General features: G+C 39.5%; 1 protein-coding gene across 2 annotated transcripts in view; it reads right to left on the minus strand.

The window, feature by feature from the left end:
- FGD4 (FYVE, RhoGEF and PH domain containing 4) overlaps positions 1 to 18341 on the minus strand; it is a 211972-nt gene that overhangs the window by 84701 nt on the left and 108930 nt on the right. The window lies entirely within an intron of this gene.

Here is an 18341-nt window from a genome sequence, read left to right on the forward strand (position 1 = left end):
ACAGCTGAAGGCTATTCCAGTCATTAAGCCTAACAGCAAGGGCAGATCTCTGGGAGCTCTGAGACTTAAGCTGACCCTCCCCTGAGCCCGGTGCTAGTAAAAGCTGGTGTGGGTGCTCAATTTGGTTCTTTCTGCATGCACCCAAGCCCAGCAAAGGAAGCCATAAGCTGTGGATTGCTGATAGCTCCAAACAGGCTTCTCAGGGCCAGACACAGGCAGCATCTGACTTGGATGGCACCAGAGTATTTGCAGATCTGCATAATACATAGAACCAAATACAAAGAAGCAGCCAAAATGGGAAGACAATGACAACAACAACAACAACAACAAACAGACCTCAAATGAAAGAACTGGAGAATTTTCCGTAAGAAGAACCAAATGAAATTCAAGCAAGCAATTTAACAGATATAGAGTTTAAAGTAATAATTATAAGAATACTCAACAGCTTGAAAAATGACATAGAAACCATAAAAAAATGACCAGTCAGAAATAAAGAATGCAATATCTGAAAGAAATAACACACTGGAAGGAATAAAGAGTAGGTGAGATGAAGCAGAGGATCAAATAAGCTATTTGGAAGACTAGGTAGGGAAAAAAACACCCAACAGAGCAAAACAGGTAAAGAGAATTTTAAGAAATGAAGAGAACTTAAGAAAACCTTTGGACAACATGAATGCCACAATATCTGCATCATTGGAATGCCAGGGGGAAAGAGAGTGAGCAGGGGATCAGGAACCTACTTGAAGAAATAATGACCAAAAACTTCCCTAATCTGCTGAAGAAAACAGACACATGAGCCCAGAAAGTTCAAAAAGTCCCAAACAAGTTAGACCCAAATAGACCTACACCAAGACACATCATAATTAAAATGACAAGACTTAAAGACAAGGAGAGACTCCTAAAATCCACTAGAGGAAAGCAGATAGTTACATACAAGGGAGCACCAAATAAGACTGTCATCTGATTTCTCAACAGAAACATTTCAGGACATAAGGGAGTGGTGTGAAATATTCAAGTTGATGAACAGCAAGGACCTACAAACAAGGCTACATTACCCAGCAAGGCTATCGTTTAAAATTAAAACTGAAACAAGGAGCTTCCCAGACAAGAAAAAGCTAAAGGAGGTTGTTACCACAAACCAGTACTACAACAAATGTTAGAGGGTTTACTTTAAGAAAAAGAGGAAGAAGAAAAAAACTAGAGGAACCCTGACCAGTGTGGCTCTGTTATGTGTCACTATGTGTAGCCGAAGGTGGCCGGTTCAGTTCTTAGTCAGGGCACAGGCCTGGGTGGTGGATTTGGTACCCTGTCGGTGTGTGTACAAGGGGCAACCAATCAATGTTTCCCTCTCACATCAACGTTCCTCTGCCTGGCTATCCCCCTTCCTTCACCTCTCTCTAAAAAAATAAATACATAAAATCTTTAGAAAAAAACAGAGGAAAAGAGTTGAAATAATAAAATGGCAATAAATACATATTTATCAAGAATCACTTTAAATGTAAATGGCATAAAGCTCCAATTAAAAACATGAGGTAGGTGAATGGATAAGAAAACAAGACCCATTTATGCTGTTCAAGAGACCCACCTAAGAATAAAAGATACATACAGACTAAAAGTAAAGGAATGGAAATATATATTTCATGCAAATGGAAAGGGGAGAAAAAAAAGCTTGGGTAGCCATACTTATACCTGACAAATCTGATTTCAAAATCAAGGCTATAGTAACAAACAAAGGAGGAGACCACACAACAATAAAGGGAACAATCCAACCAGAGTAAACATGTTTTCACCCAACATAGGAGCACCTGTATATGTAAAGGAAACCTTGATGGACATAAAGGGAGAGAGTGACAGACTACAGTCATAGTCAGGGATTTTAACACCCCATTGACTTCAACGGATAAACCTTCCAGCCAGAAAATCAACAAGAAGACAGCGGCCTTAATTGACACACTAGATCAAATGGATTTAAATAATATCATCAGAGCATTTCACCCCAAAGCAGCAGAATATACATTCTTTCCAAATGCATGTGGATCCTTTTCTAGGATAGACCACATGTTAGGATACGAAGCAAGTCTTGATAAATTCAAGAAGACTGAAATTATATCAAGCATCTTCTCTCACTATAATACAATGAAACTAGAAATTAGTCACAAGAAAAAACCTGAAAAATACACAAAGAAATGGAAGCTAAATAATGTGTTACTAAACAATGAGTGGGTTAATAATGAGATCAAGAAGAAATAAAAACAAACATGGAAGCAAACGAAAATGAGAACACAACAATCCCAAGTCTGTGGGACACAGGGAGAGCACTCCTGAGAGGGGAATTCATAGCATTACAGGCCTAACACAAGAAACAATCTAACTTCCCACTTAAAGGAACTTGAACTAGAACAACAAACAAAGCCTAAAGCGAGGAGTAGGAAGGGAATAAAAAAGATCAGAGAAGAAGTAAACAAAATAGTCTTAAAAAACAATACAAAAGATCAATGGTCCATGAGCTGGTTCTTTGATGAGATAAACAAGATGGACAAATCTTTAACCAGACTCATTAAGATAAAAAAAAGAAAGGACCCAAATAAATAAAATCAGAAATGAAAGAGAAGTAACAAATGATACCTAATAAATACAAAGAATTGTAAGAAAATATTACAAACAGCTATATGCCTACAAATTGGACAACCTGTACGTACTGGATGTAATGGATAAATTCCTATAAACATATTAATATAACCCACCAAAAGAAATCAGTAATAATCAGAGAATCTGAATAGACAGATTATACCTAGTGAAATTGAAGCAGTAATCAAAAAACTCCCCAAAAACAAAAGTCCTGGATTGGATGGTTTCACAGGTAAATTTTACCAAACATTCCGAGAAGAACTAACACCTCTCCTTCTCAAACTAAATGAAAACATTCAAGAGAAGGGAAAATTCCCAGGATCATTTTACAAGGCCATCATTCTCCTAATTCCAAAACCAGATAAAGATGCTACAAAGGAAGAAAATTACAGCCAATATCCTTGATGAAGACAGATGTTAAAACCGTTTACAAAATATTAGCAAACTGAATACAGCAATACATCAAAAAGATCATACACCATGATCAAGTGGGATTTATTCCAGGCATTCAAGGTTGGTACAATATTTGCAAATCAATAAATATGATTTAACATAAAGAAAATGAGGTATAAAAACTACAAGATCATATCAATAAATGCAGAAAAGACTTTTGATAAAATTCAGTACCCATTTATGATAAAAACTCTCAGCAAAGTAGAAGTAGAGGGGAAATTACCTAAACATAGTAAAGGCCATAGTAAAGGCCATAGTAAAGGCAGTGAGCTGACAAACTCACTGCCAGCATCATACTCAATGGGCAAAAACTACAAGTGTCCTGCTTAAGATTGGGAACAAGTCAGGGATATCTGCTTTCACCTCTCTTATTCAACATAGTACTAGAAGTCCTAGCCACAGCAATCAGACAAGAAGAAGAAATAAAAAGCATTCAAATTGGAAAGGAAGAAGTAAAACTTCTTTATTTGCAGATGACCTAATACTGTACATAGAGAACCCTAAAGATTCCACCAAGGAACTACTGGTACTGATCAATGAATTCAGGAAAGTAACAGGATACAAAATTAATATCCAGAAATCAGGTGCATTTTTATATGCCAATAATGAACTGTCAGAAAGGGAAACTAAGAAAGCTATCCCATTCACAATTGCTTCAAAAAGAATAAAATACCTAGGAGTAAGTCTAACCAAGGATGAGGATGTAAAAGACCTGTACTCAGAAAATTATAATACACTGAAGAAAGAAATCAAACAAGATACAAATAAGTCGAAGCACATACCATGTTCACGGATAGGAAGAATCACCATCATTAAAATCTCCATGCTACCCTAAGCAATCTATAGATTCAATGCAATTCCTATCAAGATTCCAATAACATATTTCAAAGACCTAGAACAAATATTTCAAAAATTTATACAGAACCACAAAAGGCCCTGTATAGCAACAGCAGTGCTGAGAAAGAACAAAGCTAAAGGAACCATGTGACCTAATATCAAACTATACTATAAGGCCAGAGTAATCAAAACAGCATGGTACTGGCATAAAAACAGACACACAGACCAAGGGAACAGAATAGAGAGCCCAGAAGTAAACCCACACCTTCATAGTCTATTAATAGTTCACAGAGGAAGCAAACACACACAATGTGCTACAGATTGTTTATTCAATAAACAGTATTGGGAAAATTGGACAGACATGCAGAAAAATGAAACCAGACCACCTTCTTACACCACAAACAACAATGAACTCCAAATGGATTAAAGACTTAAATGTCTGACCAGAAGCCATAAAAGTCCTTAAAGAAAACATAGGCAGTAAAATCTCGGATATTGCTTCTATCAGTGTTTTTTTTAATATGTCTCCTCAGGCAAAGGAAACAAAAGAAAAGATAAATAAATGGAACTACATCAAACTACAAAATTTTTGCACAGCAAAGGAAACCATCAACAACATAAAAAGACAATGAACAGAATGGGAGAATATATTCACTGATACATCTGATAAGGGGTTACTATCCAAAATTTATGAAGAACTTACAAAATTCAACACCAAAAAAAAAAATCCATTAAAAAATGGGCAATGGACCTGAGTAGACACTTCTCTAAAGAGGACACACAGATGGCCAACAGACATATGAAAAGATGCTCAATGTCACTAATTATCAGAGAAATGCAAATTAAAACACAATGAAATATCACCTCACACCAGCCAGAATGGCTATCATCAATAAATCAACAAACAACAAGTGCTGGTGAGGATGCAGAGAAAAGGAAACACTTTTGCACCATTGGTGGAAATGCAGATTGGTGCAGCCACTGTGGAAAGCAGTATGGAGTTACCTCAAAAAAATTAAAAATTGATCTGCCTTTTGACCCAGTGATGCTACTTATGGGAATATATCCAAAGAAACCCAAAACACTAATTTGAAAGAACATCATAACACCCCTATGTTCACTATAGCGTTATTTAACATTGCCAGTTATGGAAGCAATCCAAGTGTCCATCAGTAAATGAGTGGATAAAACAACTATGGTACATATACATAACAGAATAGTACTAGGCTGTAAAAAAGAAAATTATACCATTTGTTATAGCATGGATGGACCTGGAGAGCATTATGCTAAGTGAAATAAGCCAGTCAGAGAAAGACAAATATCATATGATTTCATTCATACATGAAATCTAATGAACAAACTGAACTAACAAGCAAAAGAGAGACAGACTCACAGATGGAGAGCAGGCTGACAGCTCTGGGGGTGGGGACATAGGGGCTGGAGGCATTGAGCAAAAAGGAAAAAGGACTCAAGGACACAGACAACAGTTTGGTGACTGTGGGGGAGGAAGTGGGGAATACGGGGCATAAATTGTAATAAAAGAAAAAGAAAATGATTTTAAACATGTTATCTCGATAGGGGATGGAAAATACCTGTTATATTCAATTTACTCTTCTATTCCACTTTATATTTATTTATATACATGAATAAATATGTATATATTTCTCACTGACAGGTGTGGTCTTGGGAGGCTTTCCCCGCCCAGAACCCCAGTCAGTCGCAACCACTTGGCCTGAGTTGACACGTGAGAAACCCACTTGCTATACCTGACATCTAAATCATCCTAAATATGGAGGAGTTTCATTTTTTAAAAAAGAAAAGAAAAACAGATGTAAGAAAAGAACTTGAAGGGCAAAAGATAGTTTGGGTTTTTTTAAGAGCTACAGTCCACATATTTACTCAAGATGTCTGGTTTATAAATTAACAGAATCTTGGCTTTTCTTCTTCCTCCTGCCCACTGCCAAACTATTTGTCTCACAAAAAATTTATCCGCAGATCCAAAAGGAAGAAAATCAAACTGGCCAATGTTTCATAAGGCTGGAAAAAGGATGTTGCTAAAACCAAACAGAATTGTTTTTAATTATCTTAATCACAAACCAAGAATGGGCTACTGTTTCTCCACACAAAAAGGAATGGACAGGCTTTTCCAAAGCAAATCCTTCCTGACCTTGCTGATCTTCATTAATTTTATAACTACTTTTCTGATTTATTTTTCTAAACTTGATTTCTCCAAACGTGACTCCCAAACATACCAGCCTCACATTCTCTGTAAACCAATTTCTGGGAGCCTCTGAGTACCTCACGTTGCCTACTTACAAAGACCCGCCAACTCGTCCTTCTGAGCTCACCGCGCCTCAACACTTCGCTGTGCAGTTACTGACACTATCCATTCTTTTCAAACTGAGATTCAGCTTCACGGCAACAATGGAGATGATGAACAGGCACAGAAAGCTCCTGGGGGCCGGCCTGTCCTTTACTGCTTATTTTAAGTGCATCATTGCTGTCACTGTGGTCTGGGGCCAGGATCAGCCCAACCAGCCATAAGAAGCAAGGCTCTTTTGATTGCAAAGTGCTTTTTAATCCCCGTAGGAGAAAACAGGGTGCATTAGTAAAATTATAGCCTAAAGGTAAAAATTTTGACCTGATTGTTTATTTACTTCGGAATGTGAGAAAGTTATCTAACTTCCTTATAAATTAGAGAAATGTTTGTCTAGTGCCATTGCTTAGGTAAAGGTGACACAGGTAAGTACCAGGGTGTCCGACCCGTGATGAATGAGGCCCAACACAAAACTGTACATCTTCTTAAAACCTTTTTTTGGCACATCAGTTTTCATGAGTGTTTGTGTATTTAATGTGTGGCCCCAGACAACTCTTCTTCTTTGAGTGCAGCCTGGAGGTGCCAAAAGGTCGAACACCCCTGACTGTGGACCTTAAAATGCTTCTATTTGACGTGGCAATTTTTAAAAACACTTGTGACAAATAGGTGGCTTTCTAAAAGGGGCTTGGTGCCAACCTCTACTCAATATATCCCAGCCCTCCTTTTTACTTTGTCTCTCCTTTAAGGAAGACATTAATATACATCTCATTTTACTAAAATTTTAATATTTAACATCTTACAAAGTTAGATATTTGCTTTCCTTACTCCCTGCTGTGTAATCAGGCCTGCAGGCCTCCTACTTTCCCTCCAGCGAGATTCTAGACCAGGAGCACAACAGCATTGTGTTCAGCTTCTAACAGCAGACAGGATTGTTTCAGCCATACAAAACTTAAAAACAAATACTGCATCTAGCTTATTTATAATTTCCTATATGTTTTCCTCTGGCTGATGGAAGAAATAAGTTAGGAAGAAAATTAGCCAGGTCATCAACGATAACCACTTTTCTAATTCTGAATTTTAAAATTGCATTACATAAAATCATATGTATTTGCTTAGGTCTAATATGATGGTTCCTACAATGAAAAAGTTTAACTATTTTATTCATTCACTGATAAAGCCAATCTTATTACTCAGAGCTTTCTTAAAATCCTTTACACGGGACTGCAAGATCCAAAGGAAAACAACTCTTAAATTTCCATAAAGTATCCTTTACCATAAAACACCAGCACACCCTTACATCCATCTAGTCATAGTCGTGCACCCTCATAGCTCTAGCCACATGCCAATCTTCTCTGTTTCTGGAACATGCTGTACTCTTTTCTGTGTGTCTCTGTGTGTTTTTGCATATACAGGTTCCCTTAGCTTGACAGTTTTTCTTTAAATACAGTTGAGTTCTAACGTCACCATTTTGGAAGACATTTCTTGAATCATATAAAAGGTCAGGTGCTCCCCCATTTTTATTTTCCAAACATATACTTGGTACCTCCTCTATGACATTTGTCAGACACAGTCAATGATTTTAGATGCCTGTGGTAGAGACAGACTTAAACTTCCTTCAAGGCAGGAAGAGTGGACATTTTAGGAGTGACTATAGTGAACACAGGTATGTTTTCTGTCTCTGAGCATGTCTCGTTAGCATTGTCCTGTGTGTAATAACTGAACCTATGTTGGACTAAAGGAGTATACAAAACTACCTTTTTTGCTCAATATTCCTCTATTCACTATTTGCTAATTTACACTCTAAATTAACAACTCTGATAGAAGTCAATCAAGGAAAAAACTTTTATTGGACAATGTTAAAAGAGAAAAACTGATGATACTCCATAGAAATTGGCAACTCCACCATTCCAATAATCATTAGGGGGCTTATAGTTATAAAAATCACAAAAATAGTTGTTTTCAAGTTTTGTATGTTTCTTTTTACTATATACTCAAAATAGATTTCATATTTCTAAGAAGTCATGTAATCTAATATTATTCAGATCGAGGTTATTATCATATAGCAAATAGTAGTTAACAATATTGCATGAGTATAAATATATAAACAATTCTCACATTTTATTTGTTTTCTACCCCTTCAAATCAAGCTTTATAAAAACTGTTAAAAGGAAACATTTCTAAACTGTTACATTTTATTCTATCTTCTTTCTTTGCTTACCTCTTCAGGACAGTTTCAAAGAGTTAAATGCCTTAAATGGAGGAGAAAAATGACACACACCCTTAATACATAGCAAAACATCTTAACTAGTTTTTCTTCATCTTGCTACAATTTTCTCCAAGCAGACAAATGTTCCCCAAATTTCTTCTTTCAAACTCCAAAACTTCTTCCATCTGTTTCCTCCTCTCTCAACGGACCCCAGTAATTCGCAGTCCAAACCATTTCTCCAGCCCATCGATATACTCCAGTCTTACTACCCACCCTCCTTAGGCTCAGCTCTTTATAATTGTGATCAACTTCAGTTCTCAGGGTAATTAGAAGAAACTCATTACTCTCATTCTGCTCAACAAGAGAGGATAGAGAGGTAAGGAGAATATTTACTCTTTGAAAAAGAATTCAGCCCTGACTGGTGTGGCTCAGCTGGTTGGGCCTTGTCCTGCAAGGCAAAGAGTTGCTGGTTCCCAGTCAGGGCACATGCCTGGGTTGTGGGTTTGGTCCCCAGTCGGGCACATACGAGAGGCAGCCTCCTTAAGTTTCTCTCTCACATCGATGGTTCCCTCCCTCTCTGTCTCCCTCTCTTCCCCTCTCTCTAAATATAAATAAATAAAATCTTAAATAAAATAAAATAAAATAAAAAAGAATCCAGGGGAAGAAATGGAGAACACTACAATATTTATAATTAACTTCTCATATTCCTGTTCATTTATCTTTAAATTTACAAACAAAAAAGGCTCATGAATAGTAGAAATGTATTCACTCAGCAAACATTAATGAAGTACCCAGTATATATCAGCACCCAGGATAAACCCTAGAGATACAGCAGTGAACCACACACCAACAACAAAGCATTTATATAACATGCTAGATGTTACAAAGTGCTATGAGGAAAATAAAGCTGAGTAAAGGAGATAGAGAGTGCTGTTGGGTGACTGGCTGCTATTATTTATAAGGAAAGCTTCCCTGAACAGAGGACAGTTGAGTAGAGACGTAGAGTGAGGCATGTGAATATTTGGGGGGTTGGCATTCCTAGCAAAGGATAAAACTACAGAAGCCCTAACAGGAGCACAGGCAATGTGTCCAAAGGGAAATAAGGAAAACAACATGGATAAACAAGAAAAAACAGGGACAAGCATATCTGGCACTGAGTTCAGAGAGTTAAAAGGACAGGACAGGTAGGGCCTAGCATGTCACTGAGAGGACAGAGGCTTTTCCACTGACAGAGATGGAATCCAGTGTGAGCAGAGGCGTGAGCAGAGGCGTGACAATCTATCTTTTTTTCCATTTTTAAAGGAGTCCTCAGGCTGCTGGGTAGAGAGGAGACTTCAGGAGGTCAAGAGTAGATAGGAAGCTGCTGAAATAATCCAAGGAAAAGTTGTGTGTGACTTAAACCAGGCTAACAGTTGTGAAGGCACCGAGATATGGTCAGTTCAATATCTCTTACAGGAAGATCAGTCCACAGATTGAACGTGTGTAAGAAAAGAGATTCAAGAAAGACCAAGGTATTTGGCTTAAGCATACAAAAAAAGTTATATAATGACATGAAGAAAACTGAGCTCACGATGACTTAATGTTTTTATTTTTTGTTTAAATAAAAAAAAAAGTCTTGTCTATATTCATTCTCTAAGAGGTGGAAACAGACACCAGGGCCAGGTTTTAGTAATCACCATAGCCAGGCAGAATGGCCACCTTCCATGACTGACACTGCTATTTCTTGTCAAAGGCGCTCTGCTTCTGCCTGCTTCAGCCTATGACCAGCCAAGCACAGACCCTGGGTCCATGAGAGGAAAACCACTTCAGACGAATCTGATCGAAGGCAAGGCTTGACAGGTAGTATGGTAGGGGATCAGCCAGACACCATTTAAATCACAGTGAAGACCTTTAAAAATATATTTCAGACCAGTAAACGTTGACTGCCTGTTTTATAAAGAAAGAAGAGCACAGAGTAAAGATGATCAATCAGAGGGGGCCGGGGCAGGTAGGGATGGGTAAGTCTACAAGTGCCTAGGAAAAGGCCATTTTTTTTTGAATGAATGTTGTTCTACTGTCTAAGCATAGTTGACCAAACTTAAATCTTAATTTTGGATTGCAGTTTAAGTTACACGTAGTTTGGATAAACATCAAAGACAACATTATCACCGTGCAAAGAAGGAACAATAATACTTCCTACTGAGTCAGTCGTCACCAACTATTTTTCACCGTTCGATTTTCACGTGTTTGCCTACAAGCATAGGTTTTCATCAGGACAGTTTCTTCATGCCATCAGAAAAAGATAAAACTTTTACAAATAGCATATATACTAAATATGTATATTTAAAATTTCTTGAAGGCAATGAACTAACTCAGTGGTGTGGGCAGGAAGTGCCCACTACATCACCGTCCTTTCAGTTTAAAAGCCTTAAAAGGAACTTTCTAAAGCCACATCTTTGCAGCAGTGGCCACTCACTCACTACAGGGAGTTGCCCATCATTGCAGAAGCTCCTAGCAGCAGCTCTCCCTTCATTTCAGAGCTGCCTTCCAGGAGGGAATACTCATTCCCCAATCACCCCTATTTGTTTGAAGGTGGAATGAATAAGGGATAGAAACTGTTTCAGGGAAAGAGAGGACTTCACTGATGGAGAAAGAAAATACTTCCCTTCTGCCACATTAGAAATGTTCCTATCTAGAGTGCAATGGTAGACCAGGAGAAGTCATAGAACTTGAACTTCATGCAAGAATGGTGGGACCCTACAAAGGAACCGGGGCTCCGGCCAGGATGAGGGAGGAAGCCAGGGCAGGCAGGGACTGGGCTACTCAATCTAAGCAGAGGCTAGAACCTGGGAGGGAGAGCCAGCCCAGGCCACGCAGCTGTGGGCAGCAGCACTGCAGCCAACCCCACCCTTGGGCTCGTGCACAAAAGAGCCCGGCAGAGACCAAAAAGGGGAGAGAGTGACACCACAAGGGAGAGAATCTTGGTAACCCCGACGACTGCCTGTTCTCAGGGGCAGTCCTGTTTAGCAGTGTGGACATCCTTCAGGAAGGTTTCTACCCAGGCAGAAATGATGGGAAAATAGCTACACAAAAAGAACCCACTTCAGTTTTTAAAAATATTTTTAGCAGAAATTTCCTGTCACATGATTACATTTCTACCACATAGTAGCATTTCATTCCTCTTTGAAAGAATTAATTTTTCATTAATATACTGTAAAGTATTGGAGGAAAAAAAAAACACCAGTGACTTAACACTACTAACAATTTAAAATAACAAATCCGAATCCATGCCTGTCTCTACAATGTTATCTTCCATGGAAAAACAAGTCACACCCACTCCCCTGAACTTTGCTAAGCCAAGATTGGGACATTTTTGTTTGTTTGAACAGAACCGTGCTCCAAGCACCGCACTAGAAAGGGATTAATTAGTAGGGAACATTTCTGGGATTTGTTCAACACCAGAAGCAGAAGGAAAAATGAAAACTTGCTTTCTTTCTCTGCTTTCCTCCCTTCAGTGACTGAACTTTCAAACTTTTCTAAATGTTACTAAAAATGAGTCAGAGGAACAGAACTATTAAATTTGTATATCACAAGCCCAGAAGAAGCCTCCTAGAAAACCAGACCACATGAACACAGGACATATTTTTAATACTAAAGCAGAAAAATAATGTGAACCTGATTCTGAACTTTAAAACAAAACCAAACTGCCACTTCACTGTCCCTCAGCGTGCCGTATTATAAACTGACCCACACATCTGGGGAAAAGAAAAAAAAAAAACAGAGGAGAAAGATACACTAGAAAAATGAAATTACTTACCTTGATCTGTGGACATGATTTCACATATACTGATAATTAGTCCACTCTGGTTTGATAAAAAAATACTTGGCCTCCCTCTTTGAAAATTCATGTGATAAAATCTCACTCCTGGCTGTAAAGCCTCTGGTAAGTTGGTGATCACACACATCAGCCAGGAGCTCTGAGCGGAGGACTTTGTACTTCAAGGCATTCTCAGACCTCACTACTCAAACAATCTCATGCATAATAATATGCCACACCTCCCAGAGGAAGGGCTGTTGCAGCGTTTTCAAGAGACCAAGTACATGAGGATGGAGAGACTGCTATATATTACAGTAAAACAAACAACAACGGAGGCACACGGAAGCCTCAAATGCACCAAAAATACATTTGGGAATAGGATGGTTTATAGACTAATTCCTTAACCATTAGTAATGGTCTAAAAAAGCCTACACGAAAACAGTTTGCTTCCACTTTAACTGGGTACAGAGGTTACAGAATCAGGATTCTCAGGCTTAAATGTTACAATGTCCTTTTAAGTGATCTCAAATGTTATTTTTCCTCCTAACACTTTCCATTTTAGCCATAGTCATTGACCTTGGTGAATCAATACTGCAGAGTAAGTAAATACTACTCATGAAAGTTCCTCAAGAAACCAAGTTCCATATGTTATTTCAGAACGTTGTTTAACTCATAAAATATTTATTACTCCTTTCTGTATATCTTAGAAGCCTTATATCATTTAATCAGTACTTGATAATTTTCTCAGAGCCCTGAAAAATGAGAAAATGTCAATTTAAATATTTATAAAATCAAAATGTCGCTCAGGCCACTTGTATGGCACTTAACACACTGTCTGGTCCCATCTCCCCCAGAATTTATATTTCTCACAAGGTCCCAGGGGTCACTGACACTGCTGGTCCAGATTGTGTTTCAGGGACTACACTAGGAGAACCACCGGCACAGAGGCTTGCTTGTTGAAAGTCTGCACTCACTCACTGATGGCCTAATGCTCTGGGCCATTTGCACCCGCTTAGGAAGCTCACCTGCTAAGGACAAGGCTCAGGGTGAGGTATGAGGGAGGCTTATGCATAAATTCAAAGAGGACGCACTGTAGCTTCTACTTGCTCATCAGGAAATGGGGTTATCAACTTGACAATACTTTTTTTAAAATTTTATTCTCCAATTACACTATATACTCAATATTATTTTATATTAGTTTCAGGTGTCCAGCATAGTGGTTAGACAATCATATACTTTACAAAGTGATTCCCTCCATGTTTCCAGTACCCACCTGGCAGCACACATAGTTGTTACAATATTATTGACTGCATTTCCTATGCTGTACTTTACACTTTACACCCCTGTGACTGTACTGTAACCACAAATTTGTACTTCTTAATCCCTTCACCAATTTTACCCAGCCCCCCAACGCCCCTGGCAACCATTAGTTTGTTCTCTGTATCTATGAGTCTGCTTCTGTTGTTTGTTTACTTCATTCATTAGATTCCACATATAAGTTATAATTATGTTATTTGTCTTCCTATGACTTATTTCACTTAGCATAATACCCTTTAAATCCATCCATGCTTTTACAAAAGGTGAGATTTCCTTTGTTTTTTTAACAGCACAGTAGTACTCCCTGTACAAATGTACCATACTTTTTTGTCCACTTGTGTATTGGTGGGCACTTGCGTCACATCCATATCTTAGCTACTGCAAATAAGGCTAAGGCTGACTGCAGTGGACCCAGGGATGCACTGCATGTATCTTTCTGAATTAGTGTTTTGGGTTTCTTCTGATAGATACCCAGAAGTGAAACTGCTGGTTCATTATCAACTTCATAATTCTTAATAAATTTGTTTGCATATTAGGCATGAATAAGTTTTAAAAATAATCTAAAAAACAGACTTTAGAGAAAAGGAGTCAAGGAAAGAGAAGAAAACTGAATTGTCTTTTATTTCCTTCACAAACTCTACCCATGTTTTTAAATTTTACTGCAGCAGACCCTGGCGGGGTGGCTTAGTTGGTTGGAGCATCATCCCATACACCAAAAGGTCGCGGGTTCGATTCTGAGGGCACATAACTAAGTCGCAGGTTTAATCACAGTTGGGCCTCGTACGGGAGGCAATAGATCAATGTCTCAATGTCTCTCTCTCTCTGTCTCTCTCTCCCCCCCCCCCCCCCCCCCTCTCTCATCAATAATAAAATAAATGTATCCTTAGGTGAGGATTAAAAAAAATTTCTCTCTTGCAGGAAAACTGTTTATATTTGATTCCAAGGCCACTTAACCTTGGCAAATTTCACTAATGTAAAAAGCAGAACGCTTTCCTGTCATAAAAATGGCCCAACCTCTGTACTTCCTAAGCTTTGATAGCAATGTTTAAATTATAATCTCGAGTTTGGTTTCCAAACAAATCCCATTTCTTTTTTTTTATAGCTAACGCTTACTTTGTGCCAGGTGCTACGTTAAGCACTTTCCATGCAGCATTTCATTAAATCCTCACTGCAAGGTAATAACAATTCATCACTATTTTACAGAAAAAAACCTCTCTCTGTAAAAGGAATGACACAGGTAAGGCAAGGAATAATCATTTATTAGCCTTTTGCAGAAGGGACTGCTAAATTTCAGAGGGTAAAAGTCTTTGCCAATTACACTAGTAAAATAGCTTCTGAGAAATTTAGTTCACTTTTACACAATAAATTAAGATAGAATCCACTTTTGAATCTTTATGGATAAAAACTAAAAAGCCAAAACATGCTTAACAGCTAGAAAGTTTTAATTAAGATAAACTATAACTATTACCATTGACCCTCATTGTCCACAAGTAGATGATCTGCAATTTTATTCAACATCTACCACCAACTCATGACTGGAAATTCCAGGCTCCTCACTTATAGCCACGGCCGTTTCTCATAAACTTAAACATGCATTTCCTTGTGACCCAGCAATCACACGCCTAGGTACTTACCCAGGTGAAATGAATACCAACACTCACACAAAACCTGTACATGAATGTCTACAGATGCTTTATGCACAATCACCAAAACCTGGGAATACCCAATTGTCCTTCAGTTAGCAAATGGGTAAACAAACTATGTTAAATCCATACAAAGGCATAGCACTCAGCAATCACAAAGAATGAGTCAAGGGCACTCATATGCGCGTTAGAAAGGAGCCAACTTAAAAGGCTACACAGACAGGATTCCATGAGAAGTTCTGGAAAAGTGAGCCTGCAGAGGACTGAAACAGATCTGAGGCTGCAGGGACCTGGGCAGGGACTGGTTGCTCACAAAAACGCATGTGGGAATTTGTAAAGCTAATGGGACCCCACTGTATCTTTACTGTGGTGGTGGTTGCATGACTGTATGCATTTCTCAGAAATCAAAACTATACCCTAAAGAGGGTGAATTTTACTGTATATGAATTACCTCTTAAATTTAAAAAATGAGCAGCAAGTAAAAGTGATTTATTCTTTTTTGACATTTTTTAATTTTATTTATTTATTTTTAGAGAGGAAAGGGAGGGAGAAAGAGAGAGAAAGAAACATCAATGTGTGGTTGCTGGGGGCCATGGCCTGCAACCCAGGCATGTGCCCTGACTGGGAATTGAACCTGCGATGCTTTGGTTCGCAGCCCGTGCTCAATCCACTGAGCTACGCCAGCCAGGGCTAAAAGTAATTTATTCTTTAAAAAGTCAAGAGGCTATGAAATGAAATGAATGGTTTGTCTTGGATAGCATAAATTCAAAACTAAATAATTTTTGGTGTATCGATTGCCTTTCTCACCATCAATAGTAGAGATAATCACTAGTTCACTGTATCTGATTCCTATGATTTAAAAAAATCATGATGGACTTCCTGTCAAAATGTCAGAATAGGTAAACATTGTGCTCGCCTCCTCCCACGATCTCATCAAAATTACAACTAAATCATAGAGTAATCACAGTGAAGAACCACATGAAAATGAGTGGAATAAAATTCCTATAACCTAGGATATAAAGAAGCTACATCATGACTGAATGTTAACTATAATTGAAAAATAAGGAAAGAGGTCCAAGATAGCGGCAAAGTAAAGTTACTCTCACTTCATCCCAAGAACGAACTGGAATTACAGCTATATATAAACCAATTGACTTGAATAACCAACAGAAGAGTAGCTGATTAGAAGTCTTATAACCAAGGGTTTACAGAAGCCACGTCAAAGGGCAGACATGCAAAAAGGGCTGAACTGCACCATGTGCTGAGAATCCAGAGGGATATCTCAGCAGCACATGAGGTAGGAGATAGTCAGGAAGGAGGAAACTCTGGAGAGAAAGGCTAAGGCTAAGGCTAAGCCTTAGGCTAAGATAAAGGACAATGATACAGGACAGAGACCATGTTCTAAGACTGGTTGCTCCTGCTTTCTGGAAAAGCACTGAATCATGGTGACGCGTCAATGCACCTGTGCAAAAGATGCTACATGACCCCTGCTTCATTATAATAGCATTATAATAAATTAACATTGTGTGACCCCATTCCCTGGTGGCCAATCAAAGAAAATCATGGGAGACCACACGCACAGTAGCTTTAAAGTAATACAACTACTTGTACATGTGCAATGTACCCTGCCAAAACCATCCAGGAAAGACCCGCCCTATAATAGAATCCCTCCAGCCCCTGAGGTCAATCTCTGCTCAGAGTTGGCCTGCTCCCATGTTCTGTGGACTGTACTACTACTTAATAAATCTGCTCTCCCTTGCTCTACAATAAACTCTCTGGGTGTTTGGTTCAATTCTTTATCCACCATCACCAAGAACCTGGTTACCTATGTCCACTTGAGACACAAAGACTTCCTTTGAAGAGTGAGGCATCTCCACCCCACACCAGTTTCTGAGCCCAGAACACCAGAGCTGGGTGTAAAAGCTAATATAACATCTGGCTGTACAAATCTGCAGGGATGCTGTGGGCCAGGGAGAGAGAACAGTCTGATAGAAACCCAGGTGCCCTCTTAAAAGCCCAGCACACAAAATCTCATTCGCTGACACTCAGCCTTCGTTCCAGTGGAGGGAGGGTAGCTCAGAGAAAAAGGGATAGACACCAGAGTCACTGTGCTGAGTTCCTCACCCACCCTGCAGACATCATCTTTCTTGGTCCTTCAGAGGAATCAGCTGCCTGGGCCCTGGTGTAGAAGTTCCGGAGGACTTAGAGGCTGGCAGTGACTTGGGGCAAGGGCCACTGCCCCCTCTCCTTCCCGAGAGCCTGACTAGAGCCACGCCCTCACAGGAAATCCATTAGCCCCACCCTCTCAACTCCCAGCAGCCCTACCCTGCCACGCTTGGACTCTCCAGAAGGTCCGAGCACAATCTGGGAGAGACTAAGTGGCATGACTCAAGGACAGGGGCCATTTTTCCCTCGCATGCCTGACTGCTGCAGCAGAAACCTCCTGCACACAGCCAAATCTTGGTCCGTTTGCTCCTGAGAATCTCTGCTGGCCTCCCCACGATGACTCCCTGTTTTGTGCACCACAGTGGTCTGTGGGCACCCAGCAAGAGGAAGCTAGCCTTGGTGAACCCTGGGACTTTGGCTGAGTGGCCTCAGACCCAGCACTGGTACCAAGTTTGAATCTGTATCAGTCTGGCGAACACCATTCACCCCCCACCCGGTGAGTCACTGAAAACCTGCTTCATACCATTTGCTTACTGCCAGAGGCTCTTTCAGTGAGGCTCACCTAACAGACAGCCAACAGGCAGAGGCAGATGGAGATGGATCTCTGGGTGCCTTGGGCCTTTTGCTGACCTGCTCCTGGGTTTGGTGCTAATGGAAGCCAGCCTTGGTGGCAGCTTGGTCCTTCCCAAGAACACCCAGACCCAGCAGAGGCAGCCACAAACTGTGGACTGCTTTGTATCTACAAACAGGTTGCCTAGGGCCAGTCACAGGAAGCTTCTGACATTGCTTTGCACCAGAGTCCTTCCCAAGAGGTCCCAGAACCAAAACACCCAGTGATGACGACGAGCTTACAACAACATCAGAGCAGGGTACGATTAGCTTCACAAGCAACACATCCAAAGGGAGATCTCGGCAGGCACGAGACTTTGCTGAGGCAAACTCTGCTTTGTGTGGCCAGTACCTGCACAGGAGCTTATA

The sequence above is a fragment of the Phyllostomus discolor genome, chromosome 2 (assembly GCF_004126475.2).
Source record: "Phyllostomus discolor isolate MPI-MPIP mPhyDis1 chromosome 2, mPhyDis1.pri.v3, whole genome shotgun sequence".
Taxonomy (NCBI): Eukaryota; Metazoa; Chordata; class Mammalia; order Chiroptera; family Phyllostomidae; genus Phyllostomus; species Phyllostomus discolor.